Source organism: Ictalurus furcatus, chromosome 8 (assembly GCF_023375685.1).
Source record: "Ictalurus furcatus strain D&B chromosome 8, Billie_1.0, whole genome shotgun sequence".
NCBI lineage: Eukaryota > Metazoa > Chordata > Actinopteri > Siluriformes > Ictaluridae > Ictalurus > Ictalurus furcatus.
In genome coordinates, this window is record NC_071262.1 from 4,213,968 (window position 1) to 4,229,314 (window position 15,347).

The window sequence follows — 15,347 nt, forward strand, 5'->3', positions numbered from 1 at the left end:
AATGTTTACTATTAACAGTTCTACATTCCTATAATGCTTTGGCAGAGACGCACATGTATAAGGTCATGCCAATAAAGCTTGTTGAATTGAATTGAATTAAGAGAGAGAGAGAGAGCGAGAGAGAGAGAGAGAGAGAGAAATGAGAGAGAGAGAGAGAAAGACAGAGAGAGACAGAGAGAGAGAGAAAGAGAGAGAGAGACAGAGAGACAGAGAGAGAAAGACAGAGAGAGAGACAGAGAGAGACAGAGAGAGAGACACACACAGAGAGAGAAAGAGAGAGACAGAGAGCGAGAGCGCGAGAGAGAGAGAGAGAGAAAGAGAGAAAGCGAAAGAGAGAGAGATACAGAGAGAGAGAGAGAGAGAAAGCGAAAGAGAGAGAGATACAGAGAGAGAGAGAGAGAGAGAGAGAGAGCTTGGTCTTCATAAATATATGTTATTCCCTTGTTTATTTTTTGTTCTAAAGAGATGTCGGACATTTGTTTAATTGTTCCGAAAAGCCGCTTTAGCATCCTCCCTGGATCTTGCGTGCACACGGCGGACACGCGCACACGGTTTCCGTGGTAACTCGCGTCTTGCGTTGGCGTTCCCGAAAAGAAGAGAGAGAAAAAAACCCAAGCGAAGAACGTGGCGCGTGTCCGTGCGGCGCGCTCCCGTGAAGACCGCGCGGGGAGAGAGACTTGAAGAACGGGGAAGGAAGCGGAACCCGGAGAGAGAGAGAGAGAGAGAGAGAGAGCGAGAGAGAGAAAAGAAAAACCCCATGAAAATGCGCTCGGAGGGTAAATGAAGGATGTCTTTCCGTCCTTCGGAAGAAAAAAAAACACGACCGTAGGAATTTGCGTGAAGTGTCGTGAGGGGGGAATCTTAAAGAACTGCGTAGGAGCGCTGTGTAGTAGTGCAATAGAGCCGGGTATTTATTCTTTTTGGTGGGGAGAAGAGAATATCAAGAATGGAGGCTTTCATAATAGTTCACCAAAGCAGGTGAGTCGTGTATGTATAGCCTATATGTATTCGCAGCCTGTGTGTGTGTATATATATATATACACACATATATGTATATGTCTCTATGTATATATGTGTGTGTATAGGCTATATGTTTTTTTTTTTTTTGCTTCTTTGTTTTTTTTGGTATCATTTACAAAGCACGAATCCAAGTCCATCTGTGTTGAGATCTTAAGTGTTTCATATTGTTTAAACCAGTTTTCGGTAAGTGATGGAAGTCACACGTTAATCCGCGGCTCTCCGACTCGCCTGTGATGTGGATTACCATGGATGTGTTATCCGTCAAAGTTACACTGCGTCTCTGTGCTGAACACTAGCTCCATCCCAACATCTCTAAAGATCTCACTATCCCTCCTGGTCTCCAACCACACCAGGCAACAGTTGTTTACATGCGGCGGTGCTTATGTTGCTGATATGTCAATATACAGTGATGCTATGCATAAGAGCACGAGCTTTATTTGCTTGTATACAGCAGCTATCTATACACAACAACAACAACAACAACAACAATCCTGAAAAGCGAATACACAAATATTCATCTTTAAGCAGTGTTTCAAATATTCTAAAGATTTCATGTGTGTTTATTTATTTTTAGATGCGTGTGCTCTAATTATAGTGGTCATAATAATAATAATAATAATAATAATAATAATAATAATAATGTGTAATGCTTATTTGTTTGTTTGTTTATTTTGTTTTGTGTGTGTGTGTGTGTGTTGCATGTGGATGCATGGATCTGTACTGTAGGTCAGTCTTCAGTCTCCACAGATACTAGTAGACACTAGTATGTAAAGGCTAGGTTGAAATCTAGCCTGCAGGGGGCTTTGGGACCGCTTCGTTTGCTGAAATTAAGAAGAAATTATTCTGCTCATGCGTTCTGGTGTTGCGCCGGACGTGCGGTGTGCACACTAAGTCAACTACGGGTTGATTCGGACGTTGAGACTAGACCAGCAAAGCGGAGAAATCTCGCACACACACACACACACACACAGACACGCGCCCTCCCCTTCCGAGTCCTTCCCCCGTTCTGGTTCCGTAACGCATTTCCACAAGGTCAGTCAAAAGTAGCTGGTATGAACGGAGCACCTCTGAAAGTCACTGGATAATAATTAGTTTATGTCAGGGATGTTTTCCTGTCCTGCGTACAGTCTGTTATCGGTGCCGTCGTTATCAGAGAAGATTTTAGCAGGAAGAAGCGGATTGCGAAAGGAGGGCAGAGTCGAGAGAGGAATAATGGGTGCCTCGGAGTTGTCATGGAGATATAGTGAATAAGCAATTGTTGCCTGTGAAGCCGAAGCATTAAAGGGATTCCTAGTCCCACTGCATATCCATCTAAGCCCTCAGTGTAGCACTTGCTAACTGAATAACACAATCATGCACGTAATGCAATCGTGGACATCCATGCAGTTTCAAAGTATTTTATAGCTTTATGGATCTTGTACACATTATTGTATTATTCTATTATTGTTAATCAAGTTGCTTCCTACAAGATGCTTTTTACACCACCCACACTGCACTTTTAAAACTAGTATGTATTTATGCTCGGGCATTCGGTGTCTCGTAAAGGATTATGCACGGTCTTGCTTTTCAATTTCCCCTCTCAGTGTATGTCTTTATTTGTATTCTGGCCTCACAGCCTTGGCCCTTTTTGAAGCTCCAGTTGATTAAAATGTATTCTGTCTTCACTTAGACCTGACTCCCGTCACAGTTTGTAAATAACATATACATAATGTAATATATAAAATATCCAACCATCCATCCATTTTCCATACCGGTTATCTTACACAGGGTCGTGCGAGGAAAGCCTGAAGTCTATCCCAGGGAACACGGGGCCCAAGCTGGGGGACACCCTGGACGGGGTGCCAACCCATCGCACGGCACGATTGCACACCCATTCGCACACTGTGGACAAGTTAGTGATGCCAATCAGGCTACAGTGCATGTCTTTGGAATGGCGGAGGAAACCGCCAAAGTACGGAGAGAACACGCAAACTCCGTACACACAAAGCGGAGGCGGGATTCAAACCCGTATCCCGAGATTCGAGGCAAATGACACCGTGCCCCCCTAATATATAATATATACGTTCATGCAGGATGTTGCATCTCCTGGTATGCACTCTAAAAATGTTTTAAAACCGTCTATTTTATTGACGTTTCTTACTCGATAATGTAATGCCAAAATGATGATGACATTCGTTTGATGATATCTAACGTAATCTAAGTTGACCATACTTTTATAGATTTTATTTCATGTTAATGAACTCAAAATATCCGTCATTTACCTGACAGAAAGGGAGGTGTGCCGAGTTCAGTTGAGAGCAGGTGAGATGGTAGAAAGGGGGCGGGGTTTCTCTGCGTTCAAGTCGTTCTGGGAAGTTCGCATTTACGAGTCGGGAAGTCATAATTATGACATCAGGTGCAAGATGGCAGTGTAACTTCTTTTAATTAGCTACCAAAAAAAAAAAAACACAGCAAGGTTTTTAACTCATTGTAGAAAATGAAGAACAAAGAACGCGCATCAGGTGTGTTTCGCTTTGTTATGGTTTTAATCAAGTTATGAAGCCACTGTAAACTTTAACGTTACTAACGTATAATATCGTAATTATAGAATTGCTACCGTATTTCGTGCAGACAGTTAATCCTGAATTTCCCACTCGTAATTACGACTTAGTAGTGGCATTCATGTGCGTTCACTTCGTAAGTACGATCTTTCTGACATGACTCGAACGCGCCATCAGTTAATATTAGAGAACGTCAAAACATCGGCACATCATTTCAGTTTCACATTCTGATTGGTTCATCTCCCATTATATTGGAGCGTGATATTAGGGGTGATAATTTTTTAATAAAGGTTGACAGGCCTGGTCATGTAATATAATCTGAAAAGTAAAAGTTAGTGGATGTCGTGATTGTGTAATATCATGCCGAGACAATTATGTCGTTATTTTACACACACACACACACACACACACCATTGACGGAGGTCGTGTGGTCCGGACTAAACACATATTTCAAACACTTTTTCCCCCACTCTGTTATTCTCAAGTCAAAATGAACCTGAACATAACGTGTCATTACCGACATTTTCATTATTTTTGATTGCTCCTGTTCATCCGAGCATATAAAGCCTAATGTTAAAAGCATTTGGTTTATTTATTTATTTTTTGTAAATGAAGGTTCATTACCTGGCTCAGATGATGGTACAGTGCATAATCGTGGTCTGATGCGATACCTGTCATAGCCAAACATTTATGATCTCACTTCTTTGTGTGGCATTAAAACTGGTCCTGTGGCTCTGGAGGAGAAGCTTTATCATCTCAAATCCATCAGATCCCTTTGTATATTACCGTTTTGTTTGTTTTTTTGTTTTTTTTTTTTGCTGTCGTCATTGTTTTTGGTGCCTTCATATCACCAAACTCTGGATGTGCAGAATCATTAAGGAAGCTAAATGGTTGCTCAGCTGCATGCAGCTCAGTCCCATCAAGACGCCTTTAAGAGCCATTTGTAAACACATGTTAATTGCAGAGAGACCTAATTCTTGCTGCCCATTATCGCCTCTGACTCTATTATTACAACAAATGAGTGTTTGCTAATGGCACGACATGCCCTCACAATTTTCACAGTGAACCATACAGAAATGCATAAAACATCTTTGACTAAACATGTATAGCAACTTAGAAAGACTGAATTCGCTGTGTGTGTGTGTATATATATATATATATATATATATATATATTGGGGGGTGGTGTCTGGAGGCTAAAGAACTAAAACATCTCTAGGGACAAGATGGTGGTGTTATCATCTCTGACTCTTTTCCCCTCCTGTGCATTTGCATCAATAGGCATTTGAGAAATTGTTGGCATCACCATAGCAACCCAGCATTGTAACTTGGAAAGGGTCCCACCTGAATTCCAAGAAATACATTTTACTGAATATTTATTCGAACATGTGTTTTTTTTTGTTGTTGTTGTTAGGACATCTGATCCGCTTTAGTATTTTATTCAGTTATATGTCCTGCCTTGTCCTGTGTGTGCGTCTCTGTGTGTGTGTGAATGAGTGTTACTGAACTGACATTGCAGAATGTACACCACCGAAGGCAACTCTTACGAGTCCATATATGAAAATGCGAGCAGCTCTGAATGGCTGTGCCTTTAAAACCGTTGATGTGAAATGAGGGAGTTTCTTTAAAGGCAGTCGAGGCATTTTGTTTTCAGGTTGTCTGTGCGTCCTTTCTTCCTTCCTTCCTTCCTTCCTTTTGTTCCATGCATCCATCTTTTTGTTATTCTTCTTGTCAGGATATCCCAAGAAAGAGTGGCCGAACCTTTGTAGAATTTATAAGGACTTACAGTATCATTGCAACCAGCAGAGGAACTGATTAGAGTTTGGAATCGATTCCAGATAGGGTCAAGGTCACAGCAAGGTCAAATGTCCAAGATAGTTTTCTTCAATAGCTTCCTTCCTGTTTGAAGTATATTCTGAAGACATTACAGGCATACACATTAGTAACAAGAAGGCTTTGAATTGTTGGCAGTGGAGGCATCTTCGTCAACAAACTAGGCGTCAAGGTCTATTTGTTTCTGAATGAATTTGATTATAAGTACATGTTTGGGTTTTTTTTGCTACTCGTCGACACTGATGCAGAAATGAGTGAAATGCTTAATATTAAAGAAATCAGGGGTGTCTTGGAACATTATTTGTCGCTGCTGTGTGTAGTGCTGGAGATGAACTCCTCGTGCAGAGTTTTTATGTTTACGCTTTTTTTTAACCGTATTTACACTTTATCTTTAAAAGCGAGTGTGAGGACTTGAGTGTATAGAGCAGCATAAGCGAGCGTGGTCATACAGAATGAGTGCACGGTGCCGTGAATTGCATCGAAGCATACGTATACCCAAAGCACACGTGTCTCACCGCTCGGTGCTCGCAGTACTGAAGTGACACTCACCTTTTTGACCTTTGTGTGTCTGCAATTAATGGCGCCTCACGCTGAATAATTGAATTTAATACTCCTCTGCGCAGTCAGGTCAGCCATCTTCGCAGTGTCTATTAAAATAGCATCAACAGTAAAGTCTCTCAAATTTTATATATATATATATATATATAAAACACTTTTTTTTCTAGCACATCTAAGATGCCAGCAATTTACATAGTGTAAGCCGTTTTAAAACGTCATTTCATTTTTCACAATTTTTTCATGCATTTACTCACAATGTTGTTTTTTTTTGGTTTTTGTTTTTTTAATATCATAGCTTGCTCTGACATTAGAAGTGAAATCCAACATCTAGTTGAGCCAAATCTCAAATGGCCTCCTATTGACTTTGTTTGCACCATATATATAGGATATATAACATAATGGAGACGAACACCCTTCCTAGTGCCGACAGGAATAATGTAGAGAGACGTTTGTGTGTGTGCGTGTGTGTGTTCTCTTTTTCAGTGTCATCTGCTAATGTTTGCTCTGTATTTTCGGTAAAAGATTAAAGTATTGGCACAGTTGGCTATGTTTGGGAACATAGGCAGCCATTATGTGAAAATTGGCTCCTTTTTATTTTCATTAAGCATTAAAGCGTTGTTATATTTGTATGAAGTCAATGTGTTTTATGCTTACTTCTCTCTGCGAGGCACTGTAAGTAACATAGTTATGTTTTTTTTGTTTGTTTGTTTGTTTCAAAATTATTTATTTTTTGTGTTTCAAATAGCTTGTTAAAATGCCTTTCCTAACGAGTCTCAACCTTGATGCAAAAGCATCAGAGTGTGTTTTCACAATTTTGTTAGCCAGTTAGATAATAAATGGCGCACTTATATAGCGCTTTTATCCAAGCGGTTTACACTGTGTCTCATTCACCCATTCATACACACACTCACACACCAATGGTGGCAGCTAACTTGCCATCGGGAGCAACTCGGGGTTCGGTGTCTTGCCCAAGGACACTTCGGTATGTGGAGTCACGTGGGCCGGGAATCGAACCGCCAACCCTACGATTAGTGGACGACCCGCTCGACCACCTGAACCACAGCCGCCCCTATAAATGATAAAATGATAGGATTTTTAATTCATTCATCTTCAGTAGTGGCTTTATCCTGGTTAAGGTTGTTGTAGGTCCGGAGCCTACCCTGTGAAAGCGGGGTGCAATGTGGGAATTCCAGTCCATGGCAAGGAATTTTCATATTCATATTTATAAAACGTAATCTTCCCGGTTAACGCTAACTAAACTGGCCAACATGAGTGGTTCTCATGCACGGTGTACACGTTTAATATTGTAAGATGGGTCAAATTGTTTTGTTTGTTTTTTTTAATGGAAAAGCACTAAATTGACGGTTATGGAAACATATAACTCATAACCCGACGGTTTCGCGGTATTCCAGTTACCCTGCCAGACAGTAGCCTTTCAGGGTTACGTTAAATTATTCGACTCAAATCACATCACGTTAAATCACTCACCTTTATCTGATCTCATTGAACATACCTTCTCTCACCTCAAGGCCATTTGGGAAACACAGGTGTGTTTGATTCTGTGGTACGGCACAAACGTCTGACATGACATGATCAACAGCCGGCTCTGCAGAAACCGGCTTAACGTAACTTCAATACACATCAGAATCTAATCAAGAGGTCAACAGAGTGGACAGCTGTCAGTGCAAATGCTATAATAATGGAGGCTACACATCAATCAAAGGTACACCACATTCATTTTCCGATGTCCATAAAAGGTGACCCGCAATGGAACGGTGCGATGCCTTGCTTTTGTAAGTTGTAAGTAGCTGTCAGGGTAACCTAGATTAAAAGAGTGGCAGCTCTTTTAATGTTTTTGTTTGACATGAACTTCTAATGGAATCTTTTCAGCGCTTTCTACAAATTTCTAAGTAAAGACTGCTTTCACATTAATCCATTCGCATTCATTGAAACTCACCTTTGAATACTGTGAATACAGTCTGGGACGGGCACGTGTACGTGCACACACACACACACACACACAAGTTGACAGGTGGAGCAAGGAGGTGCATGCATTATGCCAGCTAAACACTGCTGTTTAACATTAGCCCCTACAAGACTCCAGAGACTACGAACTGTCAATGGAAAAGGTCAATGGGGCTAAGACTAGACTTAACAACGATTTTTAATGTGCACGGAAAATAAGAAATTAATTCAGGATCTTTCGACATTTGTAGAAAAACGTTGTTAAAGGTATTAGATTTGACCAAATATGCAATTGTAAACACATGTGCTAACAAAGGTGAAAGCCATGGATAATGTAAGCCCATCATGTCACCTGACATACCATGCAAAAGGAACAGAGAAAGACATTGAAATGCTGTGTGACAGTGTTTCACTGACCTTGTCTCAAAAGATTTCTTATATTCATGTAAATGTGTCCCTAAGTTGAAACAACAACAACAACAAACAAACAAACAAACAGCCTCCTGTCTGCAGCGTAGTCTTATTATGCATATGAAATTTTCATATAAAAGCCAGCAGCCTTTATACCAGACAGACCTCTCACTATGTCGGTCCAGTGAAGCTATACATGTACAGAATTGAACAGAAATTTAAGCGCTCCTTCCTGAATCATTATATGCATATGTTGCACAAGTTATATGCGCGTGCATATGTAGTGCAAGGAGGAGATAATTAGCAGGAATTTGACTCTTAAATTGTAGCCACTTAAAATGCAAATGATTCCCGAATTCTTCAGGAGTCTTAATCGGCCCACACAATGTCATTGAGCAGCAACCGCGAGAGCTGATACAGCAAAAATGAAATCAAAGCTTTTAAAGCCCAGACAAATTAGCATGCATCAGGAGATGCGAAGGAAGGAGGCCCATAAGCCTGCCATCTCTGTCAAAGGATATAGAATGATGAATGAGGCAAACAAAAATCTGCTCTGAAAGAGGTCTTTGGGTTCACTGCGAGACACAACTCCTTAAATGTCAAAACATGTTTTATTTTGACAAGTGGACCACCAACATTTGGATCTTCGCTTTGTAAAGAGTGTTGAATAGAATTCAAGGGGATTCGGTGTTTCAAACTGGAATCATTTCACGGCTTGCGAAAGCAACACAATGTCACGGTTAACAATTCCAGCTGGAAACTCGAAGATAACTGCAGCCAATTCTGCTGAATGTTTGCCGTAATTAAATTTCCATTATATTTAGGAATAGAAATGCAGCACAGTGTGAAGTAAATAATGCTCGGTGATAGTTATTTTAAAGGCTAGACCATGGATTGTTGATTGAAATGCAACAAAAAGTTTTGCGAAACAGGGTTGTCAGGAGGGTATTTTGATTGTTTTAGAGCAGTAGTTTTCTCTCTCTCTCAATCTCTCAATCTCTTTTTGTCTGCAGTACTCCCTTTTCCTTTTCTGATGAACTTTAAAACGAAGCGCCCCTTTACCAGACTAGATTTGTTTTAGAAATCATAAAAATAGCATTCGATGCAACAGTTTGGCCATATTGACTGTAGCATGGTTGTTGGTGCTAGTCAGGCTGGTCTGAGTGTTTGAGAAACTCCTGGAGTCCTGGGTTTTTTCACACACAGCAGTCCGTAGAGTTGACACAGAATGGAGCGAAAATCATAAACATCCAGTGAGCTGTGGTTCTGTGGGCTTGAAAAGCCTTAGTGGAGAGAGAGGTCAGAGGAGAATGGTCCGACAGGTTTGAGCTGCCAGGAGGACTATGGTAGCTCAAATAAACATTCAGTCTTTACAACCGTGGTGAGCAGCAAAGCATTATAGAGGTGGATGGGCTACAACTGCAGAAGAAGTCCTTCTTTTTCAGTCCATTTGAATCATATTGGTAGTTTTAACTACATTCAGTTAATTTCTGAATAAAAATACTATTTTCTTTTTTCTTTTTTTCCCATAAAAGTTGTGATAAAAGTACCAAGTACCCCTAGACGTAGACATACAACCATTTGAGAAACACTGCTGATAAACCACTAGAAAAGTTATACTACCCAATAAACGATGCAGAGAGAGACCAATCTTTTTTTTTTTATTTGTAAAATAAATACAGCAGTTTATACAGACATTTCTTCAGTATGCAGCATTCATTATCCAAAAACAACTGAAGTCAACAATGTAAGTAGAACTATTATTTGACTTCAGATCTATTAAAACCAGTGGTATGTTTTGAGTTGCGTTATTGGCAAAGTCGTGCCTCTTAACAGCTGCCAAGTTTGCAAATGGAGCAGCTATTCCTTCTTGCATTATGTGCAATTTGCCATTTCATCTTTCGTTTCTTTCTTCATCCATCATTCATGCCAGTGTCCTCTAGAAATCAGCTCTAATTATGATTACAGCATGGCGGGATGACTGGAATTTCGGCAGCTCCTCAAAATCCTTAAAAGTCCTTCCTTCCTTCCATCCATCCACGTGTACTTTCCATTTGTTTAGGTCTTTATCTGGGGTATGGAGCAGAGACTAGATGAGTGAGGATGAGCATTGTGCTCTGCAGTCCTTGCGATAAATTAGCAAAGATAAAGCCCGGAGAGACTGCATCCGGGGGCTATCATTGATCCCTGAGGGCAGGCTTTTAAGAAGCTTACTAAAAGCTGCAAGCTAGATGATGTGCTTGTAGTCCACTGTGAATGGGCTACATTGGAGAACTTACAACCTTTCAAGCTTTCTTTGAACGTGTATGTGTATAGGGCGATCATCAAGGGTCTAATCACGATCAAGGTCAAAATAGGTTCAAATGGGTCAGTGTAGCATGCATTTCATTAATATGACTGACTTGTTGAAGAGAGAATTAAATAATCAGAGGACAGATAAAATGTATTGTAATAGTATATAACACATTTGTGATAGCCACTGGAAGTCCTACACTAGTACTAGTAGTGTGTGTGTGTGTGCATGTGTGTGTGTGTGTGTGTGTGTGTGTGTGTGTGTGTTGCATATCAATTATACAGGTGTTGGTTTATTCTAAGTAAAGCTTTCCATGAAGACACTATGGGAATACAGTAGCTACATACAGACAGCACAAGGGAGGCAATTAGTTCCAGACTGTATGTGATTCTTCTCCACCCTTCTCTTCCCTGCTGGGAAGTCCGGTTATAGTTAGAGGTCTGCTCCATCATTCAGAAATAACAGACAAAACCCTCACAGGCATGTCATACAAGACAACAGAGAAGTGGGTCAAGACATAACGATCCATGTTGTGCCTGAATAACACAGACGTGGGTTGTTCAGGTCACGGCTACTTATGAAGTTTGCAACGCTCTGAGATTGCACATTTAAATAAATCAAATCTCACGAGCAGCATGGCCAATATCGGCGGAGGAGGAAATAATAGTTCTAGCACGGCTAAAGGTGAATTAAAGTTAGAAAGGGTCAGTTAGCATTAGGCTTGCCAGAACTGTTGAGTGAGCTCATCCTGTGAAGCTGTGAATTAATGTCTCAAGATAGGAATAACCGCACAGGGGGAAGACACTGCACAAGGACCCTTATGTGAGCTTATAGGCTCATTCTCATACATGGTGACAGTATGTTTGGCTTTCTCTTATTCTCCCAGGGCACAGGATTGATGGAAGAGCATTTGATTGTATTCACCCAACAAGAAGCTTTCAATCTTCTTTCAATAGGTTAATGAGGTACTCACGGGTGTCATTATAGTAGGGCAGGGGAAGATTGCAGTGAATCAGCAGAATGAAGAGAAGATCGAGAGACAATGCCTGATCGTGTAGGAGCTTGGGAAATAAAGGGGGGGGGGATTCAATTCAGTGGTGTAATTTGAGTATGGCAATTAGCATGGCTAGGTTTTGTGAAGGAAATCAGAAGAATAAGGCATTTAAACATGAATAAAATAAAATAAAGTGTCATATAATTGAACATATACGGTAACTTCAAAAAAGCAAGGCCAATTCTTTTGTTTGTGCTGTACACTGAAGACATTTGGGTTTGAGATCAGGATATGAATATGAGACGATAGATCAGAATTTCAGCTTTCATTTCCTGATATTTACATCTAGATGTGTTAAACAACTTACAGCAGAGTTAGACCACCCAATTTTTAGGTGAGCAAAAGACATAGGAACAGATAGCCTTAACGTACATTAAAGTAAATAAATATTTGGTTGTCTATCCCTTGCTTGCAATAACTGCATCAAGTCAGTGACCTTCTGGCATCACCAAACTGTTGCATTCTTTTGTGATGCTTTTCCAGGCTTGTCCCACCAAGTTTCTCCCAATCGGTTTGGATGCATTTCTGTGGAAATTGACAGGCAGAATGTTTCTGTAAACTTCTGAATTCATTCTGCTACCATCACGAGTTCCATCATCAATAAAGATTAGTGAACCTGTTCCAGAAGCCATGACGCTACCTCCGCAATGTTTCACAGATGAGTTTGTATGTTTTGGATCGTGAGCAGATCCTTTCTTTCTCCACACTTTGGCCTTTCCATCACTTTGGTAGAGGTTCATCTTGGTTCCTGAACTTTTGTGGCTCGTCTCTGTATTTCTTTCAGAATTCCAATCTGGCTTTCCGATTCTTACTGCTGATGAGTGGCTTGCATCTTGTGGTTTGGCCTCGATATTTCAGCTCTTTAAATCTTCTTCAAACTGTGGATTGTGTATGATACCTTCACCCCTGCCCTGTGGAGTTTGTTGGTAATGTCCCTGTTGTTTTTGTTTTTTTCTTCATAGCTGTCACAATATTTCTGTCATCAACTGCTGTTGTTTTCCTTATCCGGCCCGTTCCATGTCTGGTTGTTAGTACACCAGTGGTTTCTTTCTTTTTCAGGACATTCCAAATTCTTGTATCGGCAACGCCCAGTCGACTGATTTGCCCCCCTTTCTCAGCTTCAAAATGGCTTGCTTTTATCTCATAGACAGCTCTCTGATCGTCATGTTGGTTTATCCTTTTTAACAACAAGTGCAGTCTTCACAGGGGAAACCCAGGGCTCAAATCAAGAGTAGACATTCAGAGCTAATAACAAGCAATTTAACAGGGCACACCTTGGCAACAAGTAACACCTGTCAGTCACATGTCCCAATATGTTTGATCGCTTGAAAAACGGGTGTGTTCAAATAAATGGTGCCCATGTTCTAAGCTGTTTAACACATATAGATAAATATCAGGAAGTGAAAGATGATTTTTTTTTTAGTATCATTTAAATGTATAATTTTCATTGTAAGGCATAATTGATATGATCATCAAAAAACATATTTATTGATTATAAAATCAACCATGGATGCAGCTTTACTGTAGTAGCCATGACATGCATGTAGGGTTATATTGGATTATATATATATATGTATATATATAGTTATATTTGTTCACCATGTCTAGTTTATTTTTGCTGTTTTTATCACGTATAGCTTTGTATCTTATTTTGCATTTGCTACCTGCGAGAGAGGTCTTATCTTTTTTTTCCATTTGCATTGGTTATGGATCGCTCTTTGTTTGACGTATCCCTGTTTTTTTAATGTTTGTTTATTTAATTTAATTTCTTTTTGCTGACAGCAATGGGCAAGTGACATACTCTTTGTGACATAAGATGTGCTTGATTTGAATGCTTTTTTCCCCTCGTAGCCTATAGAATGCTTTCTACGGTACGTCGCAACACTAGATAGACATGTCTCCCATATTTTGCCTTCTGTTAATATACAGTATCACCGCTAAGGAAACCCAACCAACAATTAAATATTACAGAAAGGAAGAAACTAAGCATTATTTATATTCTGAGCATGTTTTTAGTCCAGGACACACATATCCTTTTATTCCTGTATTATCCTCATGCCATACCATAGAAGTGCTGGATATCACACTGTTGTGGGATGATACTATGGTATTATATGGATTTAGGCTGTTCTGGCAAGCTGGAGTATTGTCTTCCTTGTTTTTCATTCGGATTGTTAATGGGTATCCTGGGCTTTGTCGGAAATCCAGTTGAATCTCTTTTCACATATCCACTGCTTAAGTGTGTCCTCAGTGAGATTGAATTGTAATTAAAGCAGATATGATTACATCTGCTCTATATCATATCCATAATGTACACCAGCTAGCTGTTTCTGCAAACAGTTATATATCCAACATACATTTGAAACTCCAAATTAAAAAGGCACTGACATTTCAGCCGATTAAAATTTTCAACCCAACGTGGCTGCAGATTTTTTTTTTTTAATGGTGAAAAAAGAGTAATGTACTGTAAATCTAAAAATATATATATATATATATAGCACATTGAAAACATGTAAGAACTAAAACATAAAAATAAAAGGGAATAATCGATACGGCTTCTCATCGGGGTTTGATAAGCTTAAGCTATTACTATAGAAATTAGAATAAATGAGTAGAACAAGCACATTAATATAAACCTTTAATCACAGCTGCTGTCAGAGTTGTACTGTTATAGAAAATGAATCAGATCAGCACCTTCAGTTTTAGAATTCAGCAGTACTGTGGTATGAATAGATATGATTGGTTGTAAAATAATGTGCCATTTTTTTACATGCGTAAATCACATTTTTAGATTTAAATGACTTGTTATGACACAGTAAATTATAATACAATTAATAAATAATAAGCAGTTAAATGCATTTGAATAAGTTTTATAAAAAAAGAATAAAAAAGTAGGTTAAACTAAATATGTATTTTTTTACCCAGCTGTCCGAATGGGTCGTTGGTAATGGGTTGAAACGCTGATTATACACAGTAAATGTACACTTCATCTATTTCTAGTTAGGTCAGATATGATGTTGGCACATGACCACCATTTTGAGTCATGTAAAGTAACAGAGTATCATTACGATAGCCAATATAAGGTAATCATGTTGAGCAGGACTTAATAAATGTAAGCCCAGGCATTCAATTTACCAGAAGTGCCAAAGCCCAGAAGCCTAAAGCTGTATGAAATTGAGTGGTTTTTAGTGAATAAAAAAAAAAAAAAACATCAATCTTATCAGCAAACTAACCAGGATCATTTAGGAGGCAAATGTGTTGGAGGTGAAAAAACACCATGTAATTATGTGGATTTGTCCATCCATGCAAAAGAAGAAATGACTGTATAATAAGCCCATGATCAATCTTAACTTCAGGTATATTTATACGTATGTAAATAAAAGGTTTTAGATTACCTCCTCATAACTACCTCAATTAATATCCACGTGTTTAGGTAAAAAAAAAAAAAAAAAGAAAGAAAAAAAACCTCAACAGTCAGGGGGCGGATTTTAGTGATTTGGGTGCCCTAGGCAAAATGTAATAATAGGGCCCTCATTTCAGTGTTTTAACATTGATATTTAAATTTTCCACATACATTATTCAGCATTAATAGCAATAATCAGGGGTGGACTGGGACTAAAAAGTGGCCCTGGACTTTCTGGCTCAGAGCGAACCACCACACCTGGTCCACAACA

The 15,347-nt window shown here is 39.4% G+C and overlaps 1 protein-coding gene across 1 annotated transcript in view; it reads left to right on the forward strand.

Annotated features, from left to right (window-relative positions):
- Nucleotides 1–354: 354 nt before the first annotated feature.
- The window catches only part of nlgn3a (neuroligin 3a), a 169,036-nt gene continuing 154,043 nt past the window's right edge, over nt 355–15,347 (forward strand). The window contains exon 1 of the mRNA XM_053630341.1: nt 355–978. The gene's annotated coding sequence lies outside the window, so the exon portion shown is untranslated. The remainder of the gene's footprint in view (nt 979–15,347) is intronic.